Source organism: Rhipicephalus sanguineus, chromosome 1 (assembly GCF_013339695.2).
Source record: "Rhipicephalus sanguineus isolate Rsan-2018 chromosome 1, BIME_Rsan_1.4, whole genome shotgun sequence".
NCBI lineage: Eukaryota > Metazoa > Arthropoda > Arachnida > Ixodida > Ixodidae > Rhipicephalus > Rhipicephalus sanguineus.
Genome location: NC_051176.1, coordinates 270924873 through 270947576, shown reverse-complemented (window position 1 = coordinate 270947576; position 22704 = coordinate 270924873). Strand labels below are relative to the sequence as shown.

General features: G+C 45.9%; 1 protein-coding gene across 1 annotated transcript in view; it reads left to right on the top strand.

Moving 5' to 3' along the window:
- Positions 1-5031: 5031 nt before the first annotated feature.
- LOC119378966 (uncharacterized) overlaps positions 5032-22704 on the top strand; it is a 68112-nt gene continuing 50439 nt past the window's right edge. The window contains exon 1 of the mRNA XM_037648078.2: positions 5032-5279. The gene's annotated coding sequence lies outside the window, so the exon portion shown is untranslated. The remainder of the gene's footprint in view (positions 5280-22704) is intronic.

Here is a 22704-nt window from a genome sequence, read left to right as displayed (position 1 = left end):
TTCTTAGCGCGATTCGTGGCAATATACCTTGTACGTAGGTACATTCTACACGCTGCTTGGGAGTCGGAGATAATAATGAAGACTGCCCGGCGCTGTCGCAATGTTTGATTGCCATCGCGATTGCTGAGGCTTCGGCAGTGGCTGTGCATTTGGTGCGTACTCAGGCCGTTACGTCACTTTTATTACGTTGCGTGCTGCGAACGGCTACTATGACGTGTCCTCTGACGGTCCGATTGGCGTCCGTGTACAGCATTGCTTGATTGTTTCCGAAGCTTTTGGCGAGTTACTTGGTGTTTCCTTTTTTTAACTTCTGCATGTACATTTGTTCTGTGTAAATCGGAAAAATATTTCAGTTGTGAGATAGTGTTCGTGGGCTTCTTTTTTCGCCCCTTGTTGAAGCGCTGAGTTTACCTTGTTACCATGAATATCGACTTGCCTGAGCAGCGCATAAAAGCTTCGTGGGAATTTAACGCCGTCCGTGTCACGCATGCCGCCTTTTGCGCCAAAAAACTTTTCATACGGATCCTTGCGATGATGCGGAACGGGACAATGTAAAATCCCGCTGTGGTTCCCAGACAGTTCCTGGTGGCAGCTACCGGTCTGGCGTATTGACTTCGAGGCCTTGTCGTACTCTAAATAGTTTCTCGCAAGATTCATTCGGTCACGCCTGAATCAGCGTGACCACAAGGTGAAAGAAACACGAACGGAAAGTTGCAGACTTTGGAAGGCCTTGGAATCAGGGCTAATTGCTGTAATGGACGCACGGGTTTACAAAAGACTGTGTCAAGGGGTGCTAACTTGCAAAATAGCTTCCGGGTAAAGCAAAGAATAGTACGGAAATGTTTGGGTAATCACTAGGGATCAAGGTTAGAATGCACAACTAATAAAAAAAGCACATGCTGAACGTATAACGTAGGCGTTTCATCATGCTCAATACCTTCCAGATGTCTAACGCACGAATTTATGCCTTGATTTTACGATACCTGTACTAAGGCCACCCGCTAAAGCGCGTCCTTTTTAATGTGCATACGCGGGGGCAGATCATGGCCCCACTGTGGCGGCTGCAACATCTGCTGCAGTTATTTCCCGTAACAAAGGTCACAAGAGAGACAGTCTTTACATGTTCCGGGTTATATGTATATGGATGGAGCAATTACCAACAAGCTATTGACGGGTAAAAATGTGAACAGTGAGCTTCTGTACACGCTCATTCAGCTCAACTATGCCATATGGCAGCCCAGGATAGATACAGATAGGCAGAAAACTTTATTTAGGTCCTGAAGGAATCCACCCCCGCTTTATAGAGGGAGGATCGCGGGCCGCTGCCACGTAAGGACGGGGAGGCCTAGCTCACCGCCGCGTCGTGGGCCTTCTGGACAGCCTTGAGTTGTTGTAGTAGGACCGGGCTTTTTATCATAGAATAAGATTCATCTTTAGAGAATCCTTGATGCTTTCCCTGTAAAGAGGGGCACCTCCAGAGTCCAGAGCATATGTCTAAAATCACTGCGATCTTGACAGTCCGGACAAAGCGTTGAAATGTCGGAGTAATGACTATTAATGCACGGGGTATGTCCCCGTCTGAAGCATGCGAAAAGAGATTGCCTGTGGCCTGGGCAACTTTTTGTGTGGGAGTGGGAAGGACCTACGGCCCATTTGATAGTGTTTTGTAACCTCATTGAAAGTGGTCAAAATGTTCCTGAAATGGAGGCTGCAGGCTGATTCCTCCGTCTGAGCCGTGCAAATCCCGGCGCGGTAAGTGAGACCTCGCTCCTTGGAGTGGGCTAGCTCGTTGATAACGGAAAGCCCCCAACCTTCGAGCCAAAATGAGTAGGGAACCAAGTGATAGTGTGGTGCGCGAGTTCCTTGTGAGCATAGGCGTGCGCACGGGGGGGGGGGGGGTGGCGCCCCCCCCCCACTATTCACGTAAGAGGGGGGGGGCGCTAAGTCAGCCCCACACATTGACATAATAGGGAGGGGGGGGCGCTGCGACTCGGGGGGGGGGGCGCAATGTCAGCGCCATACATTGACATAATTGAGAGAGGGGGTGCACTGCGACGAACCTTCGCACCCCCCCTCCCTGAAGGGGAACCCTGCGCACGCCTATGCTTGTGAGTGAGTGTTCTAAGAGCTTCCTTGCAGACGGACCCAGAAGCGAAGGCCCTAGCAGCGGATCTAGGGTAATATCAGTTCGTTACGTATCGAGGAGAGCGAGTAAGAAAAAACGAATTGTAGCCTAGAAAAGTGGAACCATGATAAAGCACACGTTCAGCAGCGCTAAAGAAATTATATACCAAGAATGGCGTAGGCGGATTAGATAGATAGATAGATAGATAGATAGATAGATAGATAGATAGATAGATAGATAGATAGATAGATAGATAGATAGATAGATAGATAGATAGATAGATAGATAGATAGATAGATAGATAGATAGATAGATAGATAGATAGATAGATAGATAGATAGATAGATAGATATTGTCAAAGTACCTTTGATTCGCCAAAAATGTTTTGCAATTATAATAATATACAGCGGTGGGTATTCACAAAAGGTCCCTATACGACAGAACTGATCGCAAGGGAAAATTCCAGCCAATAGGGACGCTGGATACTATATGATTAGCGAATGTGATTGGCCAGTGGGAAAGGGCACGTATGAACGAAAAATAATGCAAAATAATGCAAAAAGCAACGGAAATAAAAAAATTGCAGTGCTTGCATCATACAGAACGGTATGCTTTTATATAATGTTCCAAAAAATTTTTTTTGTCTCCATTCTGGTGAAAAATCCTATGAAGGAGAAAAAAATTAATTACGTGTACCAAGCGGCGGGTAATCGGCCCGCTCCATTCACGGCTGCGAACCGAATCCGGGAACTCGCGTTTAGCGAGGAAGCACTTCAGCCACTGAGCCGTAACATGGCGGACATCGGAAATGAAATTCCTAGGGGAGATTTTCACGGTGTATTTCGAATTTTGTTTCAGAAAAGTGTACGTGTGATTTTTGGATTTAAAAAAAGCACTCTAATGACTACAACAATTTCAAGATGCGAAGTGGGGTTTGCGACGGCGCTGACGGGCGTGACTACAGAATGCAGGGAGGGTAATGAAAGGAAGAAAGAAGGAAGGAAAGAACGAAAGAGAAAGAAGCAAAGGAAGAAAGAAACATATCTACAGATAACTACTGAAGAGCGCTCAGTTTTTTGTACTTGCACAATGTGCTTTATCAAACGTCGCCAGTGTGCACTGCTATATCTTTCAAAGTAAATAGGGCACAAAATACGGTGCGGCCTGGAAACAGAAGAAAAAAAAAACAGTGTCCGGCAACAAAGTTAACATGATAACAAGGGCGGACGGACAAGCACGAGTAACACGAGAGAAGCTTTGAAACACCGCGGCTATCGGCGTTCGATGAAAGTGCACGTGCCGTCGTGGCAACCTTGTCCTCTACGTGGAGACTCTGCGATAATTCAGTGCGTACGTGCCACATATATCGCTGAAACCCTTTATCCGGTCAACAAAAAGACGCACGGACTTCTTTCGCAGTTCGTGTGACAGGTCAACACCTGTCCTGTTCTATGGGAACGCACCACCTTGACGTTCCTGCAGTCGTCAATACGTAGGGATGTCTACAAGGTGTACTGCGACGCCAAGCGAGTCCAGGGAAATTTGCAAGCCGGCCTTGTTATGTACAACTTGCAATATACGCATACGCCATGCGCGTTCCTTACCATGGATCTCGTTTATGCACAAGCTGAGTAAACTTCCGCTTAAGGTCACGTTGTTTGCGCCGTAAAAACGTTAGAGCCACACGTGCCAAAAACGGAGGGAATGATTTGCTAGAGGAGGCATTTACTTGACCTGCGTGGTAACCACTTTCTCGCTGCTTATGGCATGACCTTGTGCGCATTTACGGGGTTCATTTGAATGTTATAATTAATGTCTCACTACATTGCCAAACAAATTACCTTGCCAAATAAATTACCTGCGAGCCGCGCGCTACGCCCATTCTTTCTTTTCCTCAGGCTCTACCGCCTCCTCCGCCCCCGCCCCACCTTTTTTGTCAACCTTCTAAGCTTTAGAATAGAATATACGAAACCGAGACGGCAACGAAGCAGTGCCCGAACGACAAGAAAGGAATGTGACAAGCCGCGCGCATACAGCTGTCGTTTCATTCTCCCGATCGCTGTCGATGTGCTGCGTTGAAACATGAATCTAGAGAGAGAGAGAAGAAATAGTAGAGAAGGAAAGGCAGGGAGGTTAACCAGTATAGGACAACCGGTTTGCTACCCTACATTCGAAACATGAATCTAAAGCTCCACTACGGCTACGGCCACTTACTGTGAACTGAACCACCCTACATTCGAAACATGAATCTAAAGCTCCACTACGGCTACGGCCACTTACTGTGAACTGAACCGCCCAACGACAAGTCGTATTAGTTGGCAAGACTCCGCTTTATTCTTTTATGAGTTGTTCTCGGTGTCTTTATGCCCAAAGAAAAAGCCCATGCGGGTTTGACCTTGGCGGTTAAGTGCGAAGTGACGGCAGCTGCGGCTTTTCTCCCTCGAAAAATTAAGGCGTCCAATCTACGATGGCACGGGCTCGAGACACCCGCTTGACTCGCGGTCAACTTCCCTCAATCGTGATAAACGAATGGCAGTGGCTGGCAGTCGCAGACGCGGCCGCGTGCGATTGGCACGCGTAATACGGTAGGCGAAAAGAGACAGTGAAGAAGAGGCGTGGACACGGCAAGGGGAACGGCACAGTGCCGAAAGGCGAGAATCGAGGTGTCCATCGGCTGTGCGAAATTGATTGCGCACACACTGACTCGCCTACACGAGCCGGGGCGAGGAGAGATGCTTGAATCAGCAAACGAAAGGCCGCAATATCAACCGTAGGGGAGGAATAATAATAACAACAACAAAAAGAGAAATAATAAACGAGAGCGGGGGGGGAGAAAAAGAAGAGAAAACGATCTGGGAGGAAGAGAGCATCGCTTCGCTCGTTCGTAACGCCGCCACCGGGAAAAGCAGACGGCGTCACCGCGGCTTCACAGCGCGTTGCGTAGCGGCCGGAGGAGCGGCAGTGCGCGACGTTCCCTTTCGACGGCCGCCGCTCTCTTCCGACCGGTCTCCCCGCGCGTACACCGGCTGCGGCCGACAGATTCGGAAGACGTCCCCCAACGTCCTCCCTCGTTGCCGGCACTGTGACCTGGTGCTTGCGGCCGGCGCAGACCCACTTTCGCGCTGATTCCCAGTCATCTCCACACGCTGCACAGGTGAGCCGCGCGACGCACCATGACAGCTCGCGCGCGCGTGGGTGTTGCTTCCTTTCACTGCGCGTGTTTTTCTCGCCAAATTGATGTTTTGATGTCTCAGTGTTTTCTCGCACGGAGTTTTTTTCTTATTTTTTTTCCTCTTTTTCTTTGTTTTCCTGATGATTGACTCTGCGGTCAATCGTGTCAGAGGAGACCCGGTTGCGCCGCAGTGACCCCCAAAGATATTGCGCGTGAATGTCAAAAGGCCGCATATGTTATTGCTTTCTCTCCTTCTGCGAACACGATGTTTTCTTCGCGACTCAATTAGCGAGGAAATGCACGAAGCAAATCCCACATACATTCTCGCAAATTCGATGCGAGGCATTGGGTTGGATATTTATGCGGTGGTTAACGTAACGTTCAATGTCCTCTGAACATAGCATACAACTATGCGAATGAAAAAAAAATCAATAGAAAACAACGATTGTACACAAGTACGAACGTTCCAAACGGTAGTTAAGGGAATCATTTGACTGTATTTACTTGCGGTGATCAGCGCAGTATCTGTTGCGAATATTACGCCATGCACCCTATTCACTCGATAAAGTGACTGTGAGAATGCGAGCGCAACAAGTGTGCAAATGAACTGGGTGTCTCGCAATTCTCGGCGCACGTTCACAAAAACATCTAACGTTTTTCGTACGAGAAACTTTCAGCCAATCGTGACACTGAGCATATCATTAGCGAGGCCTGCTGACCAATGGCGAACAGTACTTACGAACGACAAGCTTTTGGGAATCTCGTTTCCAGATCCTGCCCAAGTCCTGTACCGCGATATGTATTAACTCAGTCATTTAAGAATGGAAAGTGACTTAAACACCATAAGTTTGTTATCACATGCTATGTAGTGAAATCATTATATATTTTCTCCGGCATTCGAAGACAGCATTGCGCACTTTTCACCAAGCGCTTTTGATAATTTCAAGCGCAGTTTATTCAGAAATATTGAAAATAGCTGGGCAACACCGCGAAGTTTGCTGTCTTGGATAGCATTTCATGAAGGAAGCGCCGCGGACCAGAAGATCGAATTTTCTGCCTTTACCTGTGCAAATGTAGTGAGGCCGGCCAATATTTCCTGCTCAGACTTTCCTTACTAACAAGTGCGACAAGCGCTTTATTGCCCTATGGCCCGACACTTCGTGCCCGACACTTCGTGCCTGACAGTTCGTGCATATTAGCAAATAGGTAAATGTTATCGCACACGTAAGGGGCGACAGTGTCAGTTTTCCAATTAATTAATTAGTTTAATGAGTTTAGTATCTCAAAGAAAAATTGCGGCTATGAAAAACGCCGCGTGATGGAGAGCTTCAGATTAATTCTGACCACACGGGATTATTTAATGTGCAGCGACTCGTTCTCTTTCATTTAGCGTGTGGTCAGTAGTGAACTCCAAAGCCACCGAGCCACCGCGGAAGGTGACACTTGATCAGTCAGTAACTGGAATTCGAGTAATCGACAGACCTGCCTTCTAGAGTATTTGTCATGGCAGGATGGTTCTGAGATACGAAAAACCGCCGTCAGCAGGAATTATCTGACAACTACAAACCAGGCACACATCATCTACAGCGGTATTGTTGGCCCGCAAAGACCATGGCCCTGGAAAAAGAAAGAAAGAGAGAGCGGAATAAGTTTATTGGCGGCGTCTATCGGGTCAAGTGATAGTGTCCGTTTCCAGAATTGGAGGCGCTGGGTTCGATTCTGAATACACCCGTGGATACAGCGGGTTTTTCCTATGGGAAGGGATCCGAGGCACCCCGGCTTGGTGCTCGGTGGTGGGAGAAGATGGCCTCTCCTTTCCATCTGCATTTCACTCTCCTGCCCCCTTGAAACTGCACAACCACTAAAATGCATTTGATAAGAACCCACGTAAAACTTGTATGCAGAACTATGAAAGAAAGGTATTGATAAAACTAATACTTTGTTTTTGTTTTTCTTACTTCTTACAGTCAACAGTGTAAACTTACGTGTAGCTATCAACCATGCGCTAGCTTATAACTGCGACTGCCGCACTAATTGGCGTCATTTGTCACTGCCAGCAAGCCGCGGTAATTTCCCGACAAACTTTACGCTCGAGTCAGGCTGGTGCTTGCCCTAACCTACTCGAGCCTTAACGGCCGTTTAGTGTCGCAACCCGTCTCGCGTCTTGGTCTCCGCCTTATGGCAGTTTTTGCCCAACCCTCTACCTTTTCTCGCTCGCTTGACGACAACTGAACAGCGCTCACTCTCTCTCTCTTTTTGCTTCGCTCTACCGGTCGCATTTCATCCATACATTCATTATTGCCTCGCGGCTGACACGCCTCAGCTGCTGCCTTGTCGTGCGTGAGGCACGCGCTGCGTATGCCGCGATGCCCTGCGGATCATTGGACTGCGGAGGAAGGAACGACAGCTACAGACGAGCCGGCGTTTCTTTGGCACGTCCAATACGAGCCTTTCATACGAAAATCTTTTTGCTGGTTGAATGGTTGAAGCGTGCATACTTGAAAGCTTGTCAGGAAGAGATACGATGACTGAACAACGAACGAGTCTTCTTACTAACAGTTGCGTGGGGCTATTCGTGTATACCGCACGCATACTGTACCAGCTACTGATATCATTTTTATTATGATTGTTTTTTTATTTTACCGTTCTTGTTTATCTGCATCTTCATTCAAGCTCGCTGGTTTTGTTTGTTCTTTCTTATTTTTGATTTGGGGTGAGAACTGCTGGTGCGATGGCATTTTAAAGAAACCGTGACTAGGTTTACTTTATCCGCCCTTCCATGCGTTCGTTCAACTAAGTTAACGATAACCGTTTCAGTATCGACGTTATCCTATCGTCGTCAAGCCGTGTCCCCATCTCCAGCTTCAATGTCACAATACCAAATATAAATAAATAAAACAATATTTTTTACGCCACTTCCACTTATCATGCAACCAGGTTATAGGTTAAAATTGCACTACGATTGAACAATGGTGTCAATGAGCGCATTCTTGTTCTGCGTAATGACACAAGAAACCACATCATGTCTGCCTATCAAGCCGCATATCTGAATATCATGCCTATCATTCACAATGGCTGATGGTCTCTAAAGCAAAGTTTTGTTTGCTTTGCTTTATGGAGACCTCCACCTCCCTTATGCGCCCCCTCCATTATGGAACTGCTGCAGGCCGTGCGCTATTATGTCGGCAGGTATGCGTACATTTAGCAGTTTCAAAACGGAGATAGAACGTCTAAATGGTTGCAACACACATCAGTTGCTACGAGGGGTATTCAAAAAGTAAGGGCCGTTCGTTAATATTTAAATATTTACACGTCAGAATAATGATTCGCCAACTGTTACTTCTTCGCGAAGGTACTGAAGTTATTGTTCTGACTCAGTAGCCGTCTGCTTTTCAGGGAATGCAAACGACAATGTCTGCGAAAATCTTTGCTCCCACCTATTTTGAAGGGCGAGCTGTAGATTTTTGCAGGCAAAAGGATCATCAGCTTCTCAAATTTGTGGGGAATTGTGCCTAGTTTATGTACCTCAAGTGATGACACTGATGAGTGAAGTAAAGGTCAGAAAATTGTGTCGCGACTTCACAAAGGGCAGCACAAATGTGCACGACCAAGAGCGGAGTGGCATGACCCAGAATCCAGACCAACGGAACCGTTCAACAAGTGGACTGGGAATTGCGATTAGATCGACGACTGCCATAGTTAGTGCTCTGTCGAATGAATTTCCTCTTGTCGGCCGCACTACAATTTGCACGATTGTAAATTAAGAGCTCGGATATCACAAAGTGTGTGCAAGGTGGGCACCAAAAATGCTTACCGACCAACTGAAACAGCAAAACATTCCCAGGCGGCGAACTCCTATGCAGAGGGACTAAAGAAACTGGTGCAGCGGTACGAAAAGTGCTTAGAAGTTAATGGTGATTATGTATAAAAGTGAAGTAGATTTGTACTAAACTAAACCCGCCAATAAAAACTTTTACTAACGAATATTTATTTTTTGGGGGAGCAAACGGCCCTTACTTTTTGAATGACCCTCGTACATACCAGTGGTGTATAGCCAGGGGGTTGTTCAGGGGTTCAAACTCCCCTCCTCCTCAAAATGCTTACATTTTGTGTCTGTGTATATCTACGCGCACACATACAAACGCACGCACGAATGCACAGATAAAGGGGTCGGACCCCTCCCCCGAAAAAAATTTCTGGCTAGGCCCAGTTACATACGAACGTGGTTATTACGCGTGGAGGAAACGTAGCAAAGTAGACGCTTAAACAAAAATTTGGCTACAACCGCAGGGATTAGAACTCATGTCGCTGCAGCGACGTGAACTGCTGGAACAGGACGGTATACCATAACCACTCCGCGAACGCGCAACAACAGCGCTTAGTAATTTGTACGAGGTCTCACGCTCCGCGGAGACAGAGCGGTGCAATCTGTGCGCGTATTTCGGCGTTCCCGACAGGACGCAGCAGACGACGGAGGACGTTGTGAGTCTAACATGCAAATTGTTCTAAAAAATGGCGGAGTGTTGCTGGACAATTTATCGTCGTCATTTTCGTAAGAACGTCCGGGGAGTCGCGTGCAAACGTGGCTCATATATGACAAATCACACGAATGAGCCTTACACATGGCACGTAAAAGGAAGGATGCGTCAAGGATCTGGTAGTTGGTGGAAAGCAATGTAGTAAGTATCAATGGCGTCACATTGACGAAACACGCAAAAGACAAAGACGCACGGCATGGTCCGAATCAATTATTTGTAAATGATATATATATATATATATATATATGGGTCATTCCAGGCCAACTGTCCCAGCCGGGGCGCTCGACAAAAATCAATTTCTCTGAAAAAATCTGAAAAATATTACACACATATAGACATTAGTCCTGCAGTATTTCCCAAAATATATAGAGCGGCAAAAATTTTTCGGGCACGTGAGCGCCATTTGAACTTCTCGATATGTTGGAAAACCGGGTACGAAAGAAAAATTCGCTATAAATGAACCGTTTCGCGCATTCATTCGAAACTTTCTTTTTTGTGTTTTTAGAGCATCGCGCTTTTATTACAGGATAGTTGCTTAGAGTATCTTTATGTTTTTCACTCCTTGGCGCGTAGGTAAAATTGGGTAAATTGCAGCGTTTTCGGGATTTTTTTTACAAAAGACGACTGTAGATCAAATACATCAACTATTTTTATAAAAGTCTCCATAAAGCGTACTATTGCCTAAAGGTTTCGTTTTGCCTGTGTGCGGCGCGCAGGTTCTAAAATAAAATCCTGAACTTGGAAAAAACGCTACATTGGCCTATGTTCAGACGTGTGTAGCACCCTAAGGTGGTCCAAGAAAAAATAAGCAGAAAAGTGCATACGATTGAGAATCATAACATCTTTGTCCACAGAAAGTTTAATCGAAGTAGTTTTTGTTTTAGTGAAGAAAAAATTTTTCAAGTTTAGTCTCACCATTGCATTATTTTGCTATGGGGGCAGTACGAACCGACTGAATTTACTGCATAAAAAAGAGGTAATGTATTCGTAGCACATGGTTTTCAGCTCTTTTTGTTAGTACTTTATGATGTATATTACATATCAAGGAGATGATAAACAGAGGTAAAAATATAACAATAGCATTGGCTTAGATGCCAAAATTCCCCCAATAATGAATCGCGTTACTTATTGCATTGTTTACGCACACCGGAGGCGGATGAAGCAGCGCCGGACAACTACGCCACATAAATAGGCTGTTGTGATCTCATAACAGCTGTAAAACAGTGCATGTTACTAGACTGACAAATTCTACTTTAACCAAAATCTGCTGCCTGCAACCATCCAAATAAGGATGTGAAAAATAGCTTGGCATATCCCGTCTGTAGTGTCGCGGTCGACGGACGGAATGCGTGAATACGCGGCGCGTTGTCATATCATGTGCCGTTCGTAGCGGAATACTCAGATGAACTCCGTTTGGATCCGTTATAAATTACCACGCTCACGCCTCCTTTCTACGATTTACATGAACTTTGAGACTTAACTTATTTTGACGCCAAATGATTCTCAGAGCCGCATGCAATAAGTAACGTGATTCATTATTGGGGAATTTCGGCACCTAAGCCAATCGTATTGTTATATTTTTACCTGTGTTTATCGTCTCTTTGATATGTAATATACATCATAAAGTACCAACAAAAGGAACTGAAAACCATGTGCTACGAATACATTACCTCTTTTTTTTTTATCCAGTAAATTCAGTCAGTTTTTACTGCCCCCATAGCAAAATAATGCAATGGTGGGACTAAACTTCAAAAAAATTTTTCTTCGCTAAAACAAAAACTACTTCGATTAAACTTCCTGTGGACGAAGTTATTATGATTCTCAACTGTATGCACTTTTCTGCTTATTTTTTCTTGGCCCACCTTAGGGTGCTACAGACGTCTGAACATAGGCCAATGTAGCGTTTTTTCCAAGTTCAGGATTTTATTTTAGAACCTGCGCGCCGCACACAGGCAAAAAAAAATTTTAGGCAATAGTACGCTTTATGGAGAGTTTTATAAAAATAATTGATGTATTTGATCTACAGTCGCCTTTTGTAAAAAAATTCCCGAAAACGCTGCAATTTACCCAATTTTGCAGAAGCACACGCTGTTGGGCTAGTCGGTTCATGTTCTTTCAGAAGCCACGGAAGTGGCTATTTCGCGCAAAGAAAACACAAGGGGAGGGATAAGGGGAGCGCAAACTTTCGACTGTTTATTCCAAATTTACTGCAGTAGTATATATATACGCAAACACATGCGCAGAAAGCGAGGCAAACAACGAACAGATAACGTTTTGTGCAATGCAATACAGAGGTATAGACATGCGCAAAAGGGCAGGCTCACAACAATCGGATACCATCTTAATCACAACCTGCGATGCAAGAACGTGCTCTCTGCCTGCGAAAGGAACAATGAAGTGTCACTAATCACTAATTTTTTTTTTTTTGACCTGCTTCGAGCGCTTGTGTTTAGTTTGGACCCGGAGTGGTTGGTACTGAGGAAATTTCGCGAAGCCAAGCGGTCAGCTGCCCACATCACTGAGGCAAAGTGGAGCCAAGTTCTAAGGGATGCCCGTCGTTTCATTACCAAGAAGCCTGAGCGCACGGTCCGAGAAGGCCTGGTTGTGCTGGGAAACGTTCGGATCCCAGACAGTATACGCAGTGTGCTCAACAAAGGCCCGAAATTTAGTCACGAACCTTCTCTGCCGGCTCACGAATTGCTGGCATTGAACAGACGAGTGGCTGGAAAAGCCGACACAGAATCTAAGGACCGGTGCTTACAAGAGGGCGTGGAAGTTCTAGAAAAAATGGGAGAACACTCCGTCTCACGTAAGAAGGACCCCATGGCTGCGGTAGCTTCATTTTTTAAGCGCAGCAATCTCTGTTTGCTTCAAGCAGATAAAACCGGTGGCTTCGTGGCATTGGATGCAGATACATACAGTTGCAAGGCAAGAAAGGCAGTCGACAAAAACTTCATCAAGATAAAAGCAGGTGAAACAAGAGTGAAAAGCAAGGCGGTGGCTCTGTGTAAGGACTTGGATCTTGCTAAACTTGCCCGGTCCGTTGGAACTAGCAAGAACAACGCCCTTTCAGTTTTCTTCACTGCCAAAACGCACAAACCGGATGTTCCTTTCAGGACAATTGTTAGCGAACGAGGCACCTGGCAAAATGTGATTAGTAGTTTTTTATTGAAGCAGTTAAACCGTGTTGCTGTGAAAGACCCGTTTCGGACTGAGAATTCATCGTGTGTTACCCGCTTTCTTTCCTCGAATCCTACGATAGGCTACTTATTCTCGATTGATGTTGAGGACTTGTTTTATTCTGTGCCGCACGATGAACTGTTTGCATGTGTCAAGAATTGCATAGAAGAGAGTGGTGCTGTTGCCTTTCAGAATGCCGCGGGCATGACCATAGAAGCTTTTATGTCCCTTCTCGAGTTTTATCTTAAAGTCACCTTCATCAGTTTTAAAGGAGATTTTTATATACAAAGACAAGGCATTTGCATTGGCTCCTGTGTCGCTCCTGTGTTGTGTAATTTGTTTTTGTGTTCTATTGACCGTGCCTTGCACCAACATTTTAAAGGGGGGGAGGTTTTGAAAGTTTTTAGATATGTTGACGACTTTTTGATAATTTTAGAGCAACTAACCACCACTTCATATCAGCCCATCGTTAACAATGTTTTAGCGGCCTTTTGCCGTCTCGGGAAGGGTTTGGTGTTTACGCACGAGTTGCCGACCGATGGTGCCTTGCAGTTTCTGGATTTAAGTATCAACCTGCAGGAGCGCCACGCCTGTTGGCTTTATTCGCCCAGGTCTAAAAAAGAATTGCTGCCTTTCGAGTCGGCGCATTCCAAGACCGTGAAAAGGGCCATAGCCAAACACTGTCTAGAGTCTGCACTAACCAGGTCGTGCCCACACGTCATGCAGAAGGGCTTTCAAAACCAATTGGATCGCTTGACCTTGGCTGGTTTTCCCTCGCACGCTCATTAACGCCGTCGCCGAGTCGCTCCTCCAGAAGTTCAAATGTGAACACCACAGTGCTGGGGTTGAGCAAGAGCGAAGAACGGTGAGACCTGAGGTCGTCCCGTATATGCACCGGATTTCACACAACCTCAAGAAGGTTGCAAACAGGCACGGCGTTCCAATTGTTTTTTCCGCGCCACGGAAGCTATCTCAGCTTTGCCCGCGTATTCTAAATGGCGGGAATAAAAAAAAGTGGCTGTGGCAAGAAGCACGCAAACTCATACACAAAATGTGCCACCGGTGCTGTTTACAAATTTCCGCTCTCCTGCGGCAAGACATATGTCGGCCAGACGGGAAGATGCGTGAATGAGCGTGCGCGGGAACACGAGCTGTCACTAAAAGGTAAAGATGGGGCACATTTGCCGGCCCACTGCAGTTCCCACAAGTGTGAGCCGTATCTGCACAAGATTCAGATTCTTGGGAGAAGCAGGGACACCACTGCTCGGGAGCTGTTGGAAGCTTTTCACATAAAAGCACGAGGTTTATTATGCATTAGTGACACTTCATTGTTCCTTTCGCAGGCAGAGAGCACGTTCTTGCATCGCAGGTTGTGATTAAGATGGTATCCGATTGTTGTGAGCCTGCCCTTTTGCGCATGTCTATACCTCTGTATTGCATTGCACAAAACGTTATCTGTTCGTTGTTTGCCTCGCTTTCTGCGCATGTGTTTGCGTATATATATACTACTGCAGTAAATTTGGAATAAACAGTCGAAAGTTTGCGCTCCCCTTATCCCTCCCCTTGTGTTTTCTTTGCGCGAAATAGCCACTTCCGTGGCTTCTGAAAGAACATTACCCAATTTTACCTACGCGCCAAGGAGTGAAAAACATAAAGCTACCCTAAGCAACTCTCCTATAATGAAAGCGCGATGCTCTAAAAACACAAAAAAGCTAGTTTCAAATGAATGCGTGAAATGGTCCATTTATAGCGAATTTTTCTTTCGTACCTGGTTTTCCAACATATCGAGAAGTTCAAATGGCGCTCACGCGCCCGAAAAATTTTTGCCGCTCAAAATATTTTGGGAAAATACTGCAGAACTAATGTCTATACATGTGTAATTTTCTCAGATTTTTTCTGAGAAATTCATTTTTGGCGAGCGCCCAGACTGGGACAGTTGGCATGGAGTGACCCATATATATATATATATATATATATATATATATATATATATATATATATATATATATATATATATATATATATATATGCAAGCTCTCCAGAGAAACAAAGCTATCCGGAGGTTTAGTCATCTACGCACGTGACATTTTAGAAAGCTGCTATACATGTGAACTAAGACGAGTCTAAGTAAACCTGGCAAGTCTCAAAGTGCTGACGTCTACGTATGCATTTGTTATAACATGCAAAACAACATTAGCACTATATGCATTATGTATATCATGCAGAAATGAAGTTGTGTGCGCTCAAAAAAGAAAACATTCGTAGCCTGACTTAACTGCACATATTTTTCTCTCTAGCAAATCAATTCTGAGGAATCCTGCGAGGCGGAAAAATGTTTAAGAAAGAGAAAATTGCTACACACCCCTTTGTTGAACAGAGGGACAAAGAAATCCACACTTTGGCGACCGCCCCGGAAAGGCGTTGGTCTCGGGTTCGAACCCAGGCCTTTTTTCGTCGGCTACGAAGGCTCCTTCCATTTTCCTGTTGCCGTAAATATTAGCAAAATGATTATTATCTAAGTATTACTTTCAAACATTCTTTGTTTTTTCGTAACTCGTTCTTACATTCAAGTAACATCATTTTTGAACCACTTTCTTTCTCAGGAGCAAGGTAGCTTCGCCGCTTCCCCATATAAGCAAGACACGCAAACACGACGGCGGTCTACTCCACGGGAAGGTGCGCGTGTCGCAGTAAATGTAAAAGTTCAGAAGCAAAGCAATCGTTGAAGTCCGCGCTTCTATATATTTTTTTAATACTCCACTCCCCACTTTCCGCCTCCGCCCATGGAGAGCGAGGACAAAACGGTTCAAACTTAATCTCGCGCGCGGCACTCCACGTAAAATTTACGACATGGCCTCCTTTGTCAACGCTATACATACGGAGAAAGGAGGGTGCATTACGTCACACAGTCATCCCTGGCAAGTCGACCATCCGCAAAGCGATTTCCTTCGTTTTTATTTTCCCCTCGAGAAGTCACAAAACGCGTGACCTCATTTTCTCTTCAACTTAAATATGCGAGTAGGAAGGAGAGGTTGGCATCATGCGTGATGTCTGCTTCTCCATATGCGTATTTAACGGTGCATTGGAAATCTAGTCCAGGTTCAAATAAACAAACGAACAAACAAGACAGATAGAGTACACAGCAAATGCTCACCATCTCTAGCAAACAGACAAGACAAAAGAGGAAAGAGGTTGAAAAGCACAAACACATATTTCACATCTGTTAGTCTCAGCGTAATGGCGGATAATGCTTGGTTCCCGGTAGATTAGAGAGACTTAGATTTGGGGGACCGTTGGTTTCGCGAAAGCGCTCCGTAGACGACTTAGAATAGGGTTTTAAATGCGAAGCATTTCTTAGCGAACCTCTGGCACTTTGAGCGTTTCTATCTACGTATCTATCTATCTATCTAGCCGCCTACGCCTGGGTGCTCTCATGATCGCCTCCTTTACTTGGTGTAGACCAAAATTTGCATGGGAGGGTAAGAGGATTTGACAAATATGATTGCCGGGTCATGACATGAATAACATTAAAATCCTGTCGCGTACGTCGTCAACCCTCTCCACTAGACACGTGTGGCACATACCCGTTTACCACGGGCCGCCGTGTACGGGTATGCGCCCCAGGTGATTGACAGTTTATATCTACCCAGGAACGGCGAGTACAGACATTAGTACCTTAAATTCTAGAGCAATAAGGAAAACCAACATAGGCAGCGTTGACTCAACGAATGGAAAGAATGAAAATTAAGATCCCAGCAGGAATCGAACCCAAGCATTCTGCGTGGCAATCAGGTATTCTACCACTGAGCCACGCCAGGTCTACAAACTGGTTTGGAAAAACAGCCTACGCAGGCGTAATATCGGTGCAACGTCAATTGTGATTGTGGTGCTGGCTATCTAATTTTACAAGAAAGCAATAAACACTACATGATACTCTTACGATGTGTACTCTTACGATACAAGCGTCATATCAGATTAACGTCTGTAGTTCCAGTGTTGGCTCCGCTTTTATAGCAATCTAATAAACATTACGTTTGTATCCCTATGATTAAGCAAGCTATATTGAAGCATTGCTCGACCCCGAAGGAATACAGTAACGAAAGTTACATATGATATCCACATCACCGCACCGTAAAGTGCACTTCGTCCACCAGAACGATGCAGTGTCATCTTCATTTCTTACGAGGCTGGGCGATGGCCTCATGCTGACCGAGGATGATGACAGATTGATTGATAGCCGCTTTGTAGACTAGGCTACGTAGGCCACATACGCCCAGGTAGTCTACGAACACGACAAATAGCATCCACTGATGTTGGTCTACGTAGCACTATCCAGGCCTACCAGCCTCGACGACCTATTGGCCGCGAGATCGAAAGGAGTCGCCGCCTGGCGGCTACTGCCTGAAGCGCACGTAGTGTGGATTACTCCCTGCGTCGTCTGCTAGCCACGTCGTGTTTGCATGTGCGAGTACGTCATGCACGTTCTCAAAGGGCGGTGTGTTCTGTTGTGTTAGCGCGAGTTTAACTGCTCGTACGTATACCTGCCATGGTGTACACCATGGGCTTGCTCGGCTGCATGCGCATTGTAATAAGATCAGTGAGTGCGAATTTCGAGAGAGCTGTGTATTGGTGTCGTACCCTTCGTTCGCCGGAATCATTTCACTGTTGACGCCGCTTTCCGGCTCAAGCATATGTATATAGTAGTGGGAAAAGAATCACGCGGACCCTGATAGAATAAGAAATGAAGAAAGGAGCTACGACTTTCGTTGGTTCGGCACTGTATATTTTCACTAACGTTTCGTCTGGTGGAGCAGACTTTGTCAAAAGAGACCTTTGACAAAGTCTGGTCCACCAGACGAAACGTTAGTGAAAATATACAGTGCCGAACCAACGAAAGTCGTAGTTTCTTTCTTCATTTCTTATATATATATATATATATATATATATATATATATATATATATATTAAGTGCTTTGTGCTGAGAACCTATGGGCAATTATGAGCAATGTTTACGGCTATACGTGACGGTTAGCACACCGATGTAAAGCAACGGGATTTTTGTGTTCGTAGTCCGTTAGCAACACTTTTTAGAATTATATATAGGCTATTTGACGGCGTTCCCACAGCGGCCGGCATTTCGATAGGGGAGAATTGCAATTACACCCGTGTACTGGCCTGCTGCATGTTGAGACACGCTTTGCAGGACCTCAATAATGTTTTTCATACCATACCATACTAACATTTAGGTGCGCGTCAGAAAACCCCAGGTGGTCGAAATGAAACCGGAGTCCCCCACTACGGCGTGCCTCATAAGCGTATCGTGGTTTTAGCACGCAAAATACCAGAAATTATTAAGGCGAAAACATTAAATGCCTCGTGAAGTTTTACACCCACCCCCGAAAATTTTCAATTTTGCATGAATACATGCACACATACAAACACGCACGAACATGCATAAAGGGTGGTTCACCCCCCCCCCCCCCCCCCTCCGGCCCGAAAAAAATATCTGGCTACGACCCCGCGATGTATTTGATTATACGCTGAATGAAATTTAAGAATTACAACGAAGAAGGCACACAGACGGACAGAAGTTAACGGGACGGGACGGTTAATGCGTTTTGTCCCGTTAACCTATGTCCGTCTGCGTGCCTTTTTATTTGCAATTTTTTCATTCAGCGCGTAATCGAAAACTGCGACTATATATATATGTCGATGAAGTGGATGCGCTTGAAAGACGAGGACGAAGAAGAGACGGGACACACAGTGCGCAACTTACAACTTGTTTATTGGAAAAAGGGGGTAGCGTCACTTATATACACTTAAGCACGTGACACAGGGCCTGCGCGTTACACGTTACTGAGCACTCAAAAATGCTATCTCTTTCTTAGATAATGTCAATGAAGCTATGCTGACACACGATTCTGCGTATTCTAAAATATATTTTGCTTCAACTACGAGCCTCGCCGATTGATTACGGTTGCGAGATAGGACTGTGCACTGCTCAAATTTCGGGGTGCGGGAGCACTTTTGGCAGTGAGTTGCGAGATGACCGTTGTTACCGTTCCTGACATTATTGCTGTGTTCTCTTAGACGCTCGTTTAGGCAGCGCCCAGTTTGTCCTATATATACCTTTCCACATGAAAGTGGAATGTTGTACACAACACCCTTCTGGCACTGAACGAATTATATATATATATATATATATATATATATATATATATATATATATATATATATATATATATATATATATATTATATTATATATATATATATATATATATATATATATATGATAATCAAAGTGAATTAAGTAAGTAGCGAGTTAGCGATAGTTAGCGAACGTTGGACGTTGATATAAAGAGCACGGTAAAATAGCCACACCGCATGGCTTTCGCCTTCGAGTTGTCTCATGCGAATGCATAAGGCACCGCACATTTGTTTACTAATACTTGACGCCGTACAAGAAACGGTTATCCGACAATTTTCGCCGCTGGAGTAAGCCGGGCAGCGCAAGCTTTAAATGAGGAAAGGTACACGCCGGCCATTTGTTATAGGTGTAACATATAAAAACAACAGAATGGAGAGGAAGAAGCGGGCTAGCAATTGTCGCCTAAAAGGTACACTGCTTTTATCCTTAAGAAAAACTTGACAATGGGCTAGTTGGTTAGACATGATAAACGTTTCTTGCGCAAACATTACAAAAAAGAATTGAAGACAGCGATGAAGGACGTACAAAACACATCAGCGCAAACTGACAACTGTTTAATACGTAGATGGACATGAAATATATAGTACAGTGACCACACGCGTGCGCAGCTACCGACGCAGCCAGGGGCGTAGCCAGGGGGGTGGGGGGTTCAACCCCCCCCCCCTTCCCCCGAAATTTTTCAGTTTGGCTTGCGTATATATACACGCGCACATACAAACGCACGCACGAACATATATAAAGTATGGTGAACCCCCCCCCCCCTCCCGAAAAAAATTTCTGGCTACGCCCCTGGACGCAGCTATCCGCTCAAGCTACCGACGCCCCCTGTCCTCGTTTATCAGCTCGATTTCCGTTTGGCGGAGCGTAGAAATGTACTTAAGAAAAACTTGACAATGGGCTAGTTGGTTAGACATGATCAACGTTTCTTGCGCAAACTTTACAAAAAAGAACCGAAGACATCGATGAAGGACGTACAAAACACATCAGCGCAAACTAACAACTAACAACGGAAATTGAGCTGATAAACGAGGACAGGAGGCGTCGGTAGCTTGAGCAGTTCTGCGCACGCGTGTGGTCACTGTATATATTTCATGTCCATCTACGTATTAAACAGTTGTTAGTTTGCGCTGATATGTGTTTTGTACGTCCTTCATCGCTGCCTTCAGTTCTTTTTTGTAAAATTTGCGCAAGAAACGTTGATCATGCTTCTATCCGTTTGAAGAGGAGCGAAAGAAAAAGTAGGATAGAGACCAAGAAAAAGAATGTGAGGGAGATACAGCAACAGAAAAGGAAAGGAAGGCACTCCACAACAGATCACATGCAGAGTACGAGCATTACACACGAGAGTCTAGTGCAGCCGTTAAGAATTCCAGCACAGCATTGTGAGCCTCATACTTTGGTAGACAAATGTAAAGCAAGTGCGCATCATGGAACAATACCAAACTCACTTCGGAAAGTTGTTTTCCAAGAGCGGAGAGAGAGAATTCAAAGCATGCGTCCCGCGTAAGATCGTCGGTCGTACCCATCTCAAGGTTTACTTTGTCAACAGCCGCGTCACTGGGACGTAGGTGGAGATGGCATATTATACGGTCGTATACTCCTGCTAAAGCTTCGCTCGCAAATAAAGTGCAGCGCGCTTCGGCAATGCGGCAGTCTTCTCTGCAGCATATAGCGCATGCGTGCGCAGTGCGCCGCACAGAGCGGGCCGGATCATCGTCTTGCGTAAAATTAAAGGGCAAAAGAAAGAGCCGGCGTGGCGTAAATTGCCTCCCGTGCGCAGTGCATGCATCTTCGTTGGAGATGTCGAGACGAAGCGTGCAGCCGTGCTCGTCCTCAATGAAACGCTTTAATGAATAAGTGATGCTCGTTTTTCTTGCGTCCAGTAGGCATTCCTTTCGAGCAGCAGAGTAAAGAAAAGCTCGATACAGCGGGCTAATGCAGTGGCGTTGCTCCCAAACCAAGGAAAGTCATATAAACAGCCCTGCGCATGGAAGCTTCCTCGTTACTAAGGGAGCTCGACTTGCTTGTGTTTTGGTGGGGGCTCCTGGAGTGAAGGTCTGTCTCAGCGAGCAGCGGGAGAGATAGACAAAGCCACCTAAGTGTTTTTCGGCATTGTAAAGACACTCACGTCCATTGCACACGCTGCGCGGCGAAGTCACGCTGTGACACTTCACGCGTAGCCGTTCCTAATATGCTTTTTTTTTTTCCTCGCTATTTATTCTCACGGGCCGTGAGACATCCAGCCTCCCTGCTTTTGTGTCTGTCTCTCGTAATTTATGCGTAACAAATGCTTCTCTGCGACGTTGTGCAGCGGAACACCTTCGGAAAACTTTCGCGATACGTCTTTGCATGACGCCGCAAGAACAAAGAGAAATGTCACTGCTTGTACAGGAAACGACGCGACGGCGGCTGACGTGCTCCCCCATTTCCTTCGTTATCCTGTCGTCCCTACATTTATTGGGCGCAGCAGCAGGGCGACTATAGAGCGGCGGGGTGCGTATAGCCCAGCCGGCGTTGCGGGGATGCGCTCTCAGTGACTCGCGACTAGAGCCACAAGATGGCAGCAACAATGATGATGGTGACTGGCGACGAGGATGACGTGCAGATTACTTCTCCGGCAGAAATCAAGTCGAAGTAAGAATGGTTACACGGACGTGCATGTGTTAATATACAGAAGACTGCAGATTCAGATTCCAGGTTGTTGAAAAAGGGCGCCGGTTTCTGACAGCTGAATTCTAAAGTTATCGCGGTGCCCTTGAGCCGAGACGTCAAGAAACCTTGAGGGGCAATACTGTGTCAAGGCATAGGCAGGATGGCAGGCATAACTATAACGAGCGACTAAAATAGCGTGCAGTAGTCGGCTCGCGAAGTGCGGCACGCGGTAATGTCGCAAAAAACGTTCGGATGGAGAAGGCCTGGTATTGCCGCCATGCAATGGCAACCGCCATGGAAGGGCAAGTACACGACGGAAAGTGAGCTCGCCGGTCTGACAACAGGGCTTTCTAAAGTAGACATATAGTGAGTGTCACAAATTAGCGTGTTATAAAGCGCGCGCGCAGCCGCTTTCAAGCAGCTACGAGACAGAACAGCGCGAGCTGCGCGGCCAAGAAGCGCGAACAACGAAAAAACAAGCATCAAAAGACGCCGGCGCGCCGCATCCTCCTCCCCCACTGGAGCCAGACGTAGACAACGCGATCAAGCGCCCGGCAAAGCCTGGATGTTTCTAGAAGGAAGGGGGGACGCAGCACCGAGCGATGCCGCCGCGATTCGAACCTACGAGAAAGCTCTCGCCCTTTCTCTAGCCTCGGCTGTACTGCACGCCGAAGAACTCTCCCGACGCTTCTAGAAACCGGGGAAGAAGGGATAAAAGCGTGCAGACGGTCGGCGAGTGGGGCAGTCAGTCAGGGAGTCAGTCGAGAAGTGAAGTCAGTGAAGGAGTGGCCCGGATGGTGAAGTTATGCTACGTGTGGCTCCGTTAG